At 33.5% G+C, this 14,005-nt stretch overlaps 1 protein-coding gene across 1 annotated transcript in view; it reads right to left on the reverse strand.

Annotated features, from left to right (window-relative positions):
* The window catches only part of ZNF385D (zinc finger protein 385D), a gene marked incomplete at both ends in the record, with an annotated part of 950,735 nt that overhangs the window by 464,964 nt on the left and 471,766 nt on the right, over nt 1-14,005 (reverse strand). The gene's annotated exons all lie outside the window — the stretch shown is intronic.

Below are 14,005 nucleotides of genomic sequence, written 5' to 3' on the forward strand. Positions count from 1 at the left end.
CAAGAGATTTTTAAGTCCAAATATAAATATTTATTTGCAGCTTAGAGCTATAATTTATCTGGTTTGAGCTACTGGATGCTATGATGGTGCAAAGGACAGGCACAAAGTTTACATCATTGTGTTTCAAATGACCAAACTCTAGCTTGGCAAATGATACTAGATTAAAGCATCATGCATAATTATAATATGCTGGTATAATATAAGTCTGTATTAGTATGTGTGCATATAAATAGGCATATTGGTGATTTTAAAGTGGTAGCAATATAAAGATAGTTTTCTTTTGAGTTTATAATCTGGAAATAAAAATAAAAAATACTGCTCAGGCTGCCTGAGTACACCACTCTGCATCTGGGGTACTAGTTCTCAAATTGGAGTTGGTGTCAAACTTCACAGAGGGCAGGGTTGTTGAGAGAGCTTCTGATATAGTAGGGCCTGATGTGCAACCCAGGACCCTGTATTTCTAACAGGTCCCACATCTGATGCTACTGCTGCTGGCCTTGGCAACCACACTTTGAGATCCACTGCTCTAGAATACCTCATTTTTATTTGAAGTACACAGTAGCTAGATGTTCTCTTTTGATTCTTATTTTTTCCCCATTGTAACAATGATTTATAGAATTTGCTACCATGCTTTTATCATAATATACTTTCAATCAATCATCAGAATCATCTGAGTATTTTTAAAAAATATGAATACCTGGGCCTCACATCTGTAGGTTTAACCTGGGGCCCCATTTTCTATAGTGGTGGTTCTAAAATTTTGCTATTAGAAACAACTGGAGAGCTATTAAAAGTCCTGATGCACTGGCTGTATCCCAAGCCAATTTAGTCAGAATCTCTGGGGGGTAGGACTCAGGCCTCACTAGCGCTCCAGGTGATTCCTGGGTGTGACCAATGTTGAGACCAAGCATCACGCTTGAGAACTGCTACGTTAGGGTCTGTATTCCAATGTGCACTCTATCGTTCTCTACCCAGGAGGACTGTAATCATCATGCAAACCAATCTCTCTTTTTCTTTCTCTCTTTCAGAGAGAAAGAGACCAATAGGTCTTAATCACATATTTGTATTTTCTCTATGTACATTTAAATCTCTCATTTTTAGATATTTATAAATGTTCTACCAGAAAGACATATATTTTAACCTCTATTTTAAAATAAGTCATGCTATTTTATTAGTTTATTGTAATGCCTTTAAATCCCTCACATAATGCCAAGAGGAAATAGATTTTAGTAGGAAAAAATCCTCAACAGACTTTTTTAGTCAGTTTTAAGAGCTTAGAACAGAGCTGGCCAATAGAACTTTCTAAGTTGATAGAAATTTTCTATATCTGCTCTGTCCAATATGTAGCCACTAGCCACATGTGGCTTTTGAACACAAAGTTTGGCTAGTGCACCTAAGAAACTGAACTTTAAATTTTGTTTAATTATTTTAAATTTAAATAGTCACCTGTGGCTAGTGGCTGCCTTATTGGAGAGAACAGCCTTAAATGATAAACTTAATCTAGCACAAAACCAGACTGTAATGAATATTAGGAAATATTTTCTAAACTTCTAATATTATATATATGTAATAAACTTCTAGTTTATATATGCATATCTATAGATAGATAGATACATACATACATATAATGATTCTTAAAGATATACTATGCACTAAACTGTGTTAAGGAATAAATATGCATTATTTCATTTGATTCTCATGATAAGCAGTTGGTACATTTCTTCTGTAGAGCCAGAGAATATTTTAAGCTTTTGAGCCATGTGATCTCTGTTGCAAATTTTCAACTCTGCTGCTATAGTGAAAGCATACCTAGAAAATTTATATATGTGAGTGTGGCTATATACCAATACATTTTATTTATAAAATAGGCACCAGATGAGCTTTGGCCCATAGGGCTTAATTAGTAGACCCTTGTTCATGATAATTCTATAATTTTATAGCTAAAGAATTAATTACAGAAAGTGAGTACATAGTCACTCCAAACAAGGGTTTTATTTCTACTACACACACTTACTTCCATTTTCCCCTCTCTATGTCTGATTATCATTTTATTGGAACTGAAAGATGCAACTTTTTGACATGAATTATCCATCATAAGGAACTTCTTCTCATACATTCCTTCCTGGTTATCTGTTCAGAGACAAATGTCCTTATATAATTGGTAGGCCCACTATTGTAAGGTTCTTGTAAGCTGGGACTTTATGGGGCAATTCTTGGTTCCAGCTTCTGGCCAGAAAGGAGAGTTATTACACAGCAGTTAAACATTTATGTGAGTGTATGTATATTACTGTTAAATTCAGCTATCAGATGCTGATCTGCCATGTATGTTTATTAATTTATTTAACAGAAATTAAATGCCTATTATGTTCAAGGTATAGTGCTGGTAATATTGTGGGATTCAGGGGAGTATGGCGTGATTCTTTCCAGGAAAACTAGAGTTTGAGTAGGGAAATGCAATGTTCATAAATTATTGTAAGTTGATTTAGAGAATTGGAAGCTATGTATTTCGGAGAAGCTAGAGATCAGTTTTTACTAGAATTCAATTCAATTCAATTCAATTCAATTAATGTTCACCTACTACTAAATGTCTACTTTGCCCAGAATTTTGCTAGGCTACTGGCAGAATACAAAAAAAAAAAAAAGAAAAAAGATATTTTGTTTCTTTAAGATATTAAGTAGGAAAAGCATGAATACACTCTTTAAACAAAAGAATGATATTCCAAGGGTCTAGTTTCAAGAGTATTCTCTACCGTATAAAACATAGCTCGTCAAGGGAATTTATTTTATTTATGTATGTGTGTATGTATGTATGTATGTATGTATTCAGTGGCTGCATTGGGTCTTCATTGCTGCACGTGGGCTTGCGGGCTTTCTCTAGCTGCCACGAGCAGGGGCTACTCTTCATTGCAGCGTGCAGGCTTCTCATTGTGGTGGCTTCTCTTGTTTCACAGCATAGGCTCTAGGCATGCGGGCTTCAGTAGTTGTGGCACATGGTCTCGGTAGCTGTGGCACATGGGCTTTAGAGCACAGGCTCAGTAGTTGTGGCACAAGGGCTTAGTTGCTCTGCGGCATGTGGGATCTTCATGGGACTGGGATCAAACCTGTGTCCCCTGCATTGACAGGTGAATTCTTAACCACTGCACCACCAGGGAAGCCCCCCCCCCAAGGGAATTACAAGTAAGGAAGAAAATTGCAAAATGTAATATGAAGACACACACCCTATGGAAGGGCCAGTCTATAGGGCTAAAAAGTTTGTGTTTACACAAGAAGCAATGTTATAATTTATTATCATGTGGCTATCTTAGTTTATATTATAATAGAATTTTAGGTCAAAGGGATATAACTATCACCCAGCAATCAATAGGGTCAAACACCTTCAAGTCTTGACATTGTATTATCTAAAGCAATGTCAAAATGTGTAGGGTCAACATAGATATCTTAGAACTCTTAAGATAGAACTGTATGATGCATGGGATGAAAACGTTTGCAGTAACTGTGAATAGATGAAGGAGGGGTAGGTGTTCAGTAAGTGATTATTACTGGGACAAAAGACAATTTGGTACACACCTGCTTCAAAGCACATAGGATTCAATACAGCAGAAACAATCCATTAACAGGATTGGGAACAGTAACAAGTAGAAACCTATCATACACACATTAATCTTTCATCCACATTTTAAAAAAACGGCCTTCTGTATATTTTTATTATTTCAGTATATTAACAATATACTTATTTCCTGTTTTTCTTCCTCTTCCTCATTTTTCTCCTTCTTACCACTCTTTTAAATGAGCCATGCTGCCATTTTCAGGAATTGCTTGGTAATCTTATCAGACATTCTTTTTTTTTTATTTGCCATTTAAGTTAATTCTAAATATACTGCCATTAATCCAAAATGTATAGTGAACATATGATGGTGAGGTAAAGCACATTATTTCACACATGTAAATCAGATGACAAGTAAAACTAATTTTCCAGCATCTGAATAGGTTAGTAGAAGATGGTGTATTTTTTATCTGAATAGAGCATAGTATTCTCAATTATAGTGATACTTTCTCTAACTTCATTCTTATTTCACTGTGGACACGTTATCTGTCTGTTACATAGGAGCTCGAGGCAAACCATGCCTTCCTGAATAAAACTTTATTTTCAGAGGTAAAATTTTAGGTTCTCTCATAGTCTACAGATTACCTGAAACATGAAAATGCCACAACACATACAAGATATTTACTGGGTTTTGTTACAAGATTTAAAGTTTCCTCTAAGGTTAAAAAAGAGGAAGATTATAAAATAAGTGTTTGTTGTAGATATTTAAACTGTATTTTTCAATGCAAAACAATATTGATGACATCCTTGATGTTAAAGATGAGCTTATTACCCCTCCCTCCAGATTTTTGTTTATTTTTATTTTATATATTTTCTTTTTTTTACTTATATCAATTTTCATTCCTTTATGAAAGTCTTTTTTTAAATTGAAGTATTGTAGACTTACAGTATTATATTAGTTTCAGGTGTACAACATAGTGACTCAGTATTTTTCCATATGATCACCACTTTGAATCTAGTTACCCTCTGTCACCATGCAAAGTTATGACAAGAGGAACTGTATTCAATATCTTGTAATAACCAGTAATGGAAAAGAATCTGAAAAAGAATAGATATACATATATATGTATAACTGAATCACCTTGCTGTACACCTGAAACATTGTAAATAAACTATATTTCAATCAAAAATATTTACAAATTTTAAAAAGGTATGACACAAATTTTAAAAAGGTATATTTGCACAGCTTCTTCTACATAATTGTAATCACACAGCATAATTGACTGGGTGTATTTCTTAAATGAATAAATGCCTTCTATTTGCCAAAATAAATAAATAAATAAAATAGAGTGCCACAACATCAGTTCCCAAGAATTATGAAGAAAATGGGATTCATTTTATCTTCATTTCGGTTGGAGTTCACTATTATTTTTTTAAATGGAAAGTGCTTGTTTTCCCTCCTACAATAGTTATGTGCTGCATAACAATGCTTTGAGGGACCCAGACATTATACAAACTCATTAGCACATAGATTAAGGCAACAGAAAGAGATTACTTTATCATCTCATTTAAAGACTATCATTCCCGTGCTAATGGGTAGGTGTATTTTGGTAGGGCAGAGGTGCACTGTCAAATAGTATAACATTCAGATGAGACCGGAAGCCCTCTTCAGAGGCAATATGCACACATTCTATTGTCAATTTCCCCAACATATAGTCATCAACTTATGTTTTTTTATTATTATTATAGTTATTGTTATTAATTGTAATGTCCATAGAAACTATCACAAACCTTCACATCAAATATCTCTTCAACAGGTGACATCCCCACATCCCACAAAGGTGTCTTTCTTAAAGTAGGAATATATATTACATTTGGAGAGCAAGCCTGATATTGTCAGGTTTGAAGGTCAGCAAAATCCACCTACTTGAATAAGTACTATAAAAACTATATTCTGAGGGATTAATAATGAATAATTGACAAGCTAAATACAGGCTTAAGAAGTATTACATGTTCTTAATGATACAGTTCAGATGCACTCATAAGTGAAAAAGACTGTAATATCCTTAGTTTTTAATGCCATAAAAGAAGAAAATTAAATATTTTACGCATTATAATTTGTTAATGTCATCTATTTTGAGTCCAGATTAGATTCTTATACCATAAAACAGAAATTTAAGCCTAGAACCAACCTAAGATATTATTTAAATACACTTCTTGCTCGAGGAGTATTAAAAGCTGTTCAATAAAGTAGTTATGAGTCTCTTAAAAAGAGAATTGCAACTTAGCATTAGGGAAAATTTTTCTTTAATTTAGATGAAAACAGATAAGCTCAAAAGTGGTAAAAGAAGGTTTGTAAGTAAAGATGATAAAACAAACAAACAAACAAACAGTGCTTTTATATACTGTTGTGGAATTAAAACAAAGTCAAGTGTACAGAATATACATACCCAGTTTTAAATATGAACAGGTAAAAATCTTGGAAGCTATATCTATTGACCTTACAGTAAGAAAAACGCTGAGCAAACTGAAATTCAATGACTTTTCTTAGATCCACCTCAGAAATGAGGTTACAGGGAAAACCACCACACTCAAATCTAGAGAGACAGGTAAATACAGAGAGTGACAACTGCAGACACCTTATCCCTACAGCCAGTAACTGATAAGAGAATTTAAATGGTGATGAATTGCTGGAGGCTTAGCTTGGACTAGTTAGGAAGTTAAAGAGTTTGGGGGGTTGAGTTTTAAGAGGGAGTTCCCACACTCATGAGTTTTACCTCTAAGAATTTCATTGGTTTCTCAAAAATGAAGATTGGAAAAAAATCTATTCTTGTGTTAGGCAGATAGAGGTGAAAACTGTCAACTTTGAAATACTTCTAGGGCATTCTCCAGTAAAAACACCTACCATTCCAGTCAGGGTCTTATCTGGCTTGAGAAAGTGACAATTAAATAACTCCAGGACACTCTAGCCTTCCTGTTCCACCTAATAGAAGGAAAAATAAAAGGTCTAAGGAATTCTTCTGAAGGTCACAGCCCAGGGACTCAGGCCAATTAAAAAACTGAGATTTAATCAGAAGATTAAAGAATGCTTCTCCTCCCCCACATTACACACTACATCAACAGGGCTTCAGCATAACAGGGGAGTACAAGGGAGAGAGCTGCAAGACACATGCTCTATTTAAGAAGGATTTCTTAGGGAACCCCAAGATATAAATGAAGAATAAAAAAGAAAACTAAAGGAAATGAAGCCTACAGCTATGGCAAATATTAAACATAGCTCAGCTTCTAGCCAAATTAACATAAAACCTCACACTAAATGCCTCATTATCTCAGTGAGTACAACCAGAAACATTATGTTCAGATTTCAACAAAAAAATTACAAAGCATATTAAAAGACAGGAGAAAAAACAGTTTGAAGAGACAAAGCAAATGTCAGAACCAGATTCAGGTATAACACCTATTCTGGAATTATCATACAGGGAATTTAAAAAATTATGGTTAATATATTAAGTGTTATACTTGGAAGAGCAGACCACATGCAAGAGCAGATGGATAATGTAAGCAGAGAAATGAAAACTCTAAGACAGAATTAAAAATATGTTAGAAAAAACATAAAATGGAAAAGAAGAATACTTGTACAGGGATTGTCAGTAGGCTGGGCAAACTAAAAGATGTGTCAGAAATTTCCTAACTTCAAATACAAAGAGAAAAAATAGAATGGAAAAAAAAGGGAATATCCAAAAACCATGGAAAAATTACAAAAGTCATATATATAATGCAAATAACAGAAGAAGAGAGAACAAAGAAGAAAAACTATTTGAATTACTAATAGCTAGACATTTTCCAAAATTAATGAGAAACACCAAAATATAGATCTAGGAAGCTCAGAAAATACCAAGCAGTATACTTAGCAAACAAAGGGAAAATAATTACATTTAGGCATACCATGTTCAAACTGCAAAAAATTAAAGGCAAAGAAAAAACTGATGAAGCTAGTGGTGGGGAGAAAACACCTTACTTGTAGAGGAACAGATAATAATTACATCACACTTCTCATCATAAACCTCACACAAGCAAGAAGAGGGTCAAGTAAAATTTTTAACTATTGAATAAATCCAACACACAATTCTGTACCAGTGAAATTATCCTTTGAAATGTATGGAGAAACAAACAAACAAAAAAACTAAAGGAATTTTTTGCCAACAGACATGTCATGTAAGAAATGTTAAAAGAAGTTCTTCAGAGAGAAGGAAAATTATATAGCTCAGAAACTCAGATCTACATAAAGAAAGGAAGAGGGTAAGAGAAGGAATAAATGAAAATAAAATAAAATATTTTCTTATTCTTAATTACTCTAACAGATAATAATTTTTCAGAGTAATAATAGTAAGAATGTATTTGGTGATTTTGGCTTAAGAATAACTGAAATAAATAAGAGCTGTGTCATATGAGATGGGAGGGAGGATTTGGGAATGTTATAAGTACTTACACTACTGTGACATGTTATAGTGTTACTTGAAAGTGGACTTGGATTAGTTGTTAATGTATATGTGTATTGCACGAATAAATTTTAAAAAGAAGTATAATTGATATGCAAGGAGAGAATATCATATAAGACTATATAGAAGACTCAGTTAAAACCAGAAAAGGCAGAAAAACAGTGGAAGGCATAAAATAAAAAAAGAACAAAGGCAGTGAATAGAAAAATGTTACAAATATGGTAGATATAATCCAACTACATCAGTAAACTATATCAATAGTCACTTTGAATGTAAATCACCTAAATAAACAAATTAAAAGATAAAAACTGTCAGTGGATAAAGGAATACTCAATTATATTTTGTCTTCAGTAAAACCATTTTAAATGTAAAGACACAGAAAGATTAAAAGCAAAGGGACAGAGAAAGATATACCATACAAACACTAATCAAAAGAAAGCTGAAGTACCTTTATTAACTTCAGACAAAGCATACTTCAGAGCAAGAAAACTTATCAGGGATAAAGAGGGTCATTACATTATGATAAAAGGGTCAATCCTCCAAGAGGAAATAGCAATCCTTCATGTTTATGTGACTAACAACTGAGCATCAAAATATGCGAGACAAAAACTGATAGAATTTCAAGGAGAAATAGAAACACCCACTATTATAATTGGAGACTTCAACACTCCTCTAAAAGTGACTGACAGATCCAGCAGGCAGAAAATCAGTAAGTACATAGAACAGCACCATAATTCAACTGTGTCTAATTGTTATTTAGAAGATACTTCAGCCTAAAACAGTATAATATGTACTCTTCTCAAGCTCTCGTGGAATATTCACCAAGCAACCATATTTTGAGCCATAAAACACAACTTAACCAAACTTAGAGGAATAAATATCATATAAAGCATGCTTTCAGACCACAATGGAATTAAACTAGGTATGAATAACAGAAATATAGATGAAAAATCTTAAAATAGTTGAGGATTAACTCACATGCTTCTAAACAACACATGGGTCAAAGAACGAGAAGTCTTAAGAGAAAAAAAATAAATTGTGAAATAAATAAAAATAAATTGATCACAATGTGAGATACAGCAAAAGTAGTGTTCAGAGAGAAATTTATAGCATTGAATGTATACATTAGAAAAGAAGAAAAATCTAAATTTAATTATCTAATCTTCCAGTTTAGGAAGCTAGGAAGGAAGGACAATGTAACACTAAAACAAGTAGAAAAAGAAAAATAATAAAAATTAGAAGAGAAATCAATGACATTGAAAACAGGAAACCAATAGAGAAAATCAACAAAACTGAAACTTGGTTCTTTGACAACATCATTACAATCCATAAACCTCTAGCCAGGCTAGCCAGGAAAAAAAGAGAGGAGACACAAATTCCCATTATCAGAAATAGGAGGGCTGTCACTACTGACCCTACAGATATTAAAATGAAAATAAAGGAATATGATGAACAACTCTATGCCCACAAATTTGATAAGCTAGATGAAATGTATCAATTTATTGAAAGACATACATGACCAAAAAGCCCACAAAGAGAAATGGATCTGCTAACCAAGCCTATATAAATTAAAGAAATTGAATAAATAATCAACTTTCCAAAAAGAAAGCAACATGCTCAGATGGGTTCACTGGTGAAAGTTACCAAACACTTAAGAAAGAAATAATTCCAGTATTCTATAATTTCTTCTGGAGAATAGAAACAGAAGGAAAAACCCTAACTCATTTTTTATGACAAACATTTCCCTAACACCAAAACCAGACAATGACATAAGCAAGAAAAACTATAGATAAATATCTCTGATAAAAGTAGCTGCAAAAATTTTCAGAAACATTAGCAACTTAAATCCAACAACATATAAAAATAATTATATGTTATGACCAAATGAGATTTGGTCTAGGTATACAAGACTGGTTTGACATTCAAAATCAATGTATATAATCTATTGCATCAACAGGCCATAGAAGAAAAATCACATGATCATATCAAAAAATGCAGAAAAGCATTTAAAAAATACAACATCCATTCATAAAACATTTCAGCAAACTTGAAATAGAGAGGAACTTCTTCAACTTGATAACATCTACAAAAAACCCTACAATTAACATCAGACTTAATGGTGAGAAAGGATGGTGAGCTTAATGGGTAGCTTTTCTGCTAAGATCAGGAACAAGGCAAGTATGTCCCTTTTCCCCACTTCCATTCAATTGGTAAATACTGGCAGGCCTAGCTAATGTAATGAGACAAGAAAAGGAAATAAAGTGTATACAAATTGGGAGGGAAGAAACAAAACTTTCTTAATTTACAGATGACATGGCTGTATATGTAGGAAGTCCTAAGGAATTGACAAAAACAAAACAAAACAAAAACAACAACAAACTCTTAGAACTAGTTAACAATTACAGCAGGGTTACAGGATACAAGGGTAATATATTGGTACAAGAGCCATTAGCTTTCCTATACACCAGAAAGAAACAGTTGGAATTTTAAATTAAAACACAGTACCATTTACATTAGCAACAAGAACAACAAGAACAAAGAAATACACAAGTATAAAACTAACAATATGTACAGGATCTGTATGAGGAAGATTACAATCTCTGATGAAAGAAAAGAAAAAAGTATCTACATAAATGGAGAGATATTTCATGTTTATGGACAGGAAGACTCAATATTGTTAAGATGTCATTTCTTTCTTCTTTTTTTTTTTTTTTTTGCCATGCCACCAAAGATAACATAGGAGAAAATGTAGGTGATTGTAGATATGGAGATTAAATTTTAGGTACCAAAAGCATGATTCATGAAAGAAAAAAATAGCTTGGATTTTGTTAAAATTAAAAATGTCTGCTGTTGGGCTTCGCTGGTGGTGCAGTGGTTGAGAGTCTGCCTGCCCATGCAGGCTCATGGGAGGTTCATGCCCCAGTCTGGGAAGATCCCACATGCTGCGGAGCGGCTGGGACTGTGAGCCATGGCCGCTGAGCCTGCGCATCCAGAGCCTGTGCTCCACAACGGGAGAAGCCACAACAGTGAGAGGCCCGTGTACCTCAAAAAAAAAAAAAAAAAAAAGTCCGCTGTTTAAAATATACTGTTAAGAGAATTAAAAGATGAGCCACAAACTGGGAGAAGATATTTTCAAAACACCTGTCTGTTAAAGGATTTGTATCCAAATACACAAAGAACTTTTAAAATTCAACAATAAGAAAACAAATAACCTGATTAAAAATGCACAAAAGATCTGAACAGACATCTCAATAGAGAAGGTATACAGATGTTAAATAAGTGTATGAAAAGCAGTGAATATCACATGTCACTAGGAAATTGCAAATTAAAACCACAGTGAGATACCACTACACACCTATTATCATGGCTAAAAATCCCAAAATCTGACAATACCAAATGCTGGTGAGAATGTGGAGCAAAAAGAACCCATTGCTGGTGGGAATGTGAAATGTACAGTCATGTTGTAAGTTTGGTAGTTTCTTACAAAGCTAAATACAGTCTTTACCATATGATCCAGCAATCACACACCTATATATTGACCCAGTTGAATTGAAAACTTATGTCCATACAAACACCTGCACACAACTTTGTTAATAACCACAAAAATCTGTAAGTTACCAAGATGTCCTTCAAGAGGTGAATTCATAGGCAAACTGTGGTGGTTCCATACAATGGAATATTACTCAGTAAATAAAAGAAATGAAATATTAAGCCATTAAAAATACAGAGGAAACTTACATGCATATTGCTAAATGAAAGAAGCCAGTCTAAAAAGACTACATCTTGCATGATCCCGACTATATGGCATTCTTTTTAAAAAAGGCTAAAACTATAGAGACAGTAAAAAGAAAAGTGGTTACTAGAAATTCACAGGAAGGTGAGGACAGATGAATAAGTGAAACACAGGGAATTTTTAAGGTGATGAAACCATCTGTGTGATACTGTAATGGTGAATACATGTCTTGCATTTGTCAACACCCATAGAACTGTGGGTCATAGAGTGAACCTTAATGTACACTGTGGACTTCAGTTAGTAGCAGTGTATCAACTTTGGTCCATAAACTGTAACAAAGTATTATATTGATACAATAGGTTAATAATAGGGCAAATTGTCTATGTGTGTAGAGGGAGGATATTTGGGAATTTGCTACACTATCTGCTCAGTGGTTCTACGAACCTAAAACTTCTAGAAAGTAAAGTCTACTAATATAAAAACTACATTAAGTATTGTCAAGTTAAAATTTAAAATGGCTACTAATAACCCCAATGAAAAATCTTTTAACCATATATATATTGTTATACCATTGACCCTTGGACAGATGAGGGGGTTAAGGGTGTCTGTTCTCCAAACTGTCCAAAATCCCCATTATTAACTGGACAGTTGGCCCTCCATATCCGTAATTCCACATTTGTGGAGTCAACCAACTAGGGAAGATGTAGTAGCATAGTATGTATTTATTGAAAAAAAAATCCATGTATAAGTAGACCCTTGCAGTTCAAACCCATGTTCTTCAAGGGTCAACTGTATATACATAAAAATATACTATGATTATACTTGTATACCATGAATATATATACCATTACCCCCCTCTGTGAGCTACATGTTAGCATTTGCTAGCACATGTTCTTAGAGTAGTCCTTATGTCTGCCTTTTCTTTCCCATCCTTGAGGGCAATGCCTTTGTCTATTGTATTCATTGTTCTGATCTCATCATTGTAAACAATGCCTGCCATGTAGTAGGTACCCAATAACTACCTGTTGAGCAGATCAATATGTGAAGAAATGAATAAGTATCATGATTAGCAATCTAGTAAACGGTTATATCTTCTATTACATCTATGTACCTTTGTGAGAGATTTAATTTGATTAAAGTAGCAATTGCAACCAAGTATTTTTTAAACTAAACTTAGAAACAGATTTTGAAATTATGTCATTTAGATTAATGGTAATTATTTTGATAACATATTTTTCTTATATAACATATATACAACACATATATTAAAATATGTTTTTATATCATCCTATTTAATGCCCATATTTGAAGATGTTTATGTACATTGTTATCAGAGTAGGAGATTATTTATGTCATAAGTACATAGATATACACATAACATAAAAACAGTATATAAATTTACTGATATTGATGCATGATTAAATATATTTGGAGATAGCTGGACAGCCTTAACAAGGTTTGGTTTTATTCGAGTGTGTTTGAAGTTGCATTTTCCCATAGTGCATGCTATCCTAGGGTGTAAACTCTTTGAGGGCAAGAATTATCTTTCATCATATGTATATTCCTAACACAATGCACAACTGGAACTCAATATATATGTTTTTTGAAATAATGAACTCTATTGAACTGAAAATACTGAAGACATTGTAGATAATCAAATTAGAATATATTGGTCTTATTCAAAAACAACACATCCATAGGGACAGGGGTTTAAAACTTACAGCACTTAATCTAGAAGTCATCTAATTTTATGATTTTCCATACCATCCCTGTAAACTTAGAATGGTTTCCATGCCTCAGTGAAGTATTACTAACCAGACCCTGAGGCCATGATGAAGTTGTTGCTTTCAGTGGGTAGTAAAAATGGCCTGAGAGAAATAGTTTGCAGACTTGCAAATCTAAAGTTATGAAAGAATAGAAGCATCACAAAACTTAACATTAAATCTTCAGGAAATTTCACAGCCACTACCATCCTGCCTTGTTAACACAGTTTCTTTAAAGATGTAATTGGATCCATATAATTCAGAGTATCGAGGGTATACAGCTGATAATGTTGGTATTAAGAATAGAGGATGCCTGCAGAACAGTTTTAACTTCTATTTACAGTTGAATGGCTGTCCTGTGCATTCAAGACTGGATGACACAATTGTTACCTCTCTTTCCTACCAGTTGATTTGTGTAAAAGGAGAACATAGATCCAGGTCAAATCAAGGTCACTACAACACACAT

Source organism: Mesoplodon bidens (assembly GCF_964165515.1).
Source record: "Mesoplodon bidens genome assembly, chromosome: 5".
Lineage (NCBI taxonomy): Eukaryota > Metazoa > Chordata > Mammalia > Artiodactyla > Ziphiidae > Mesoplodon > Mesoplodon bidens.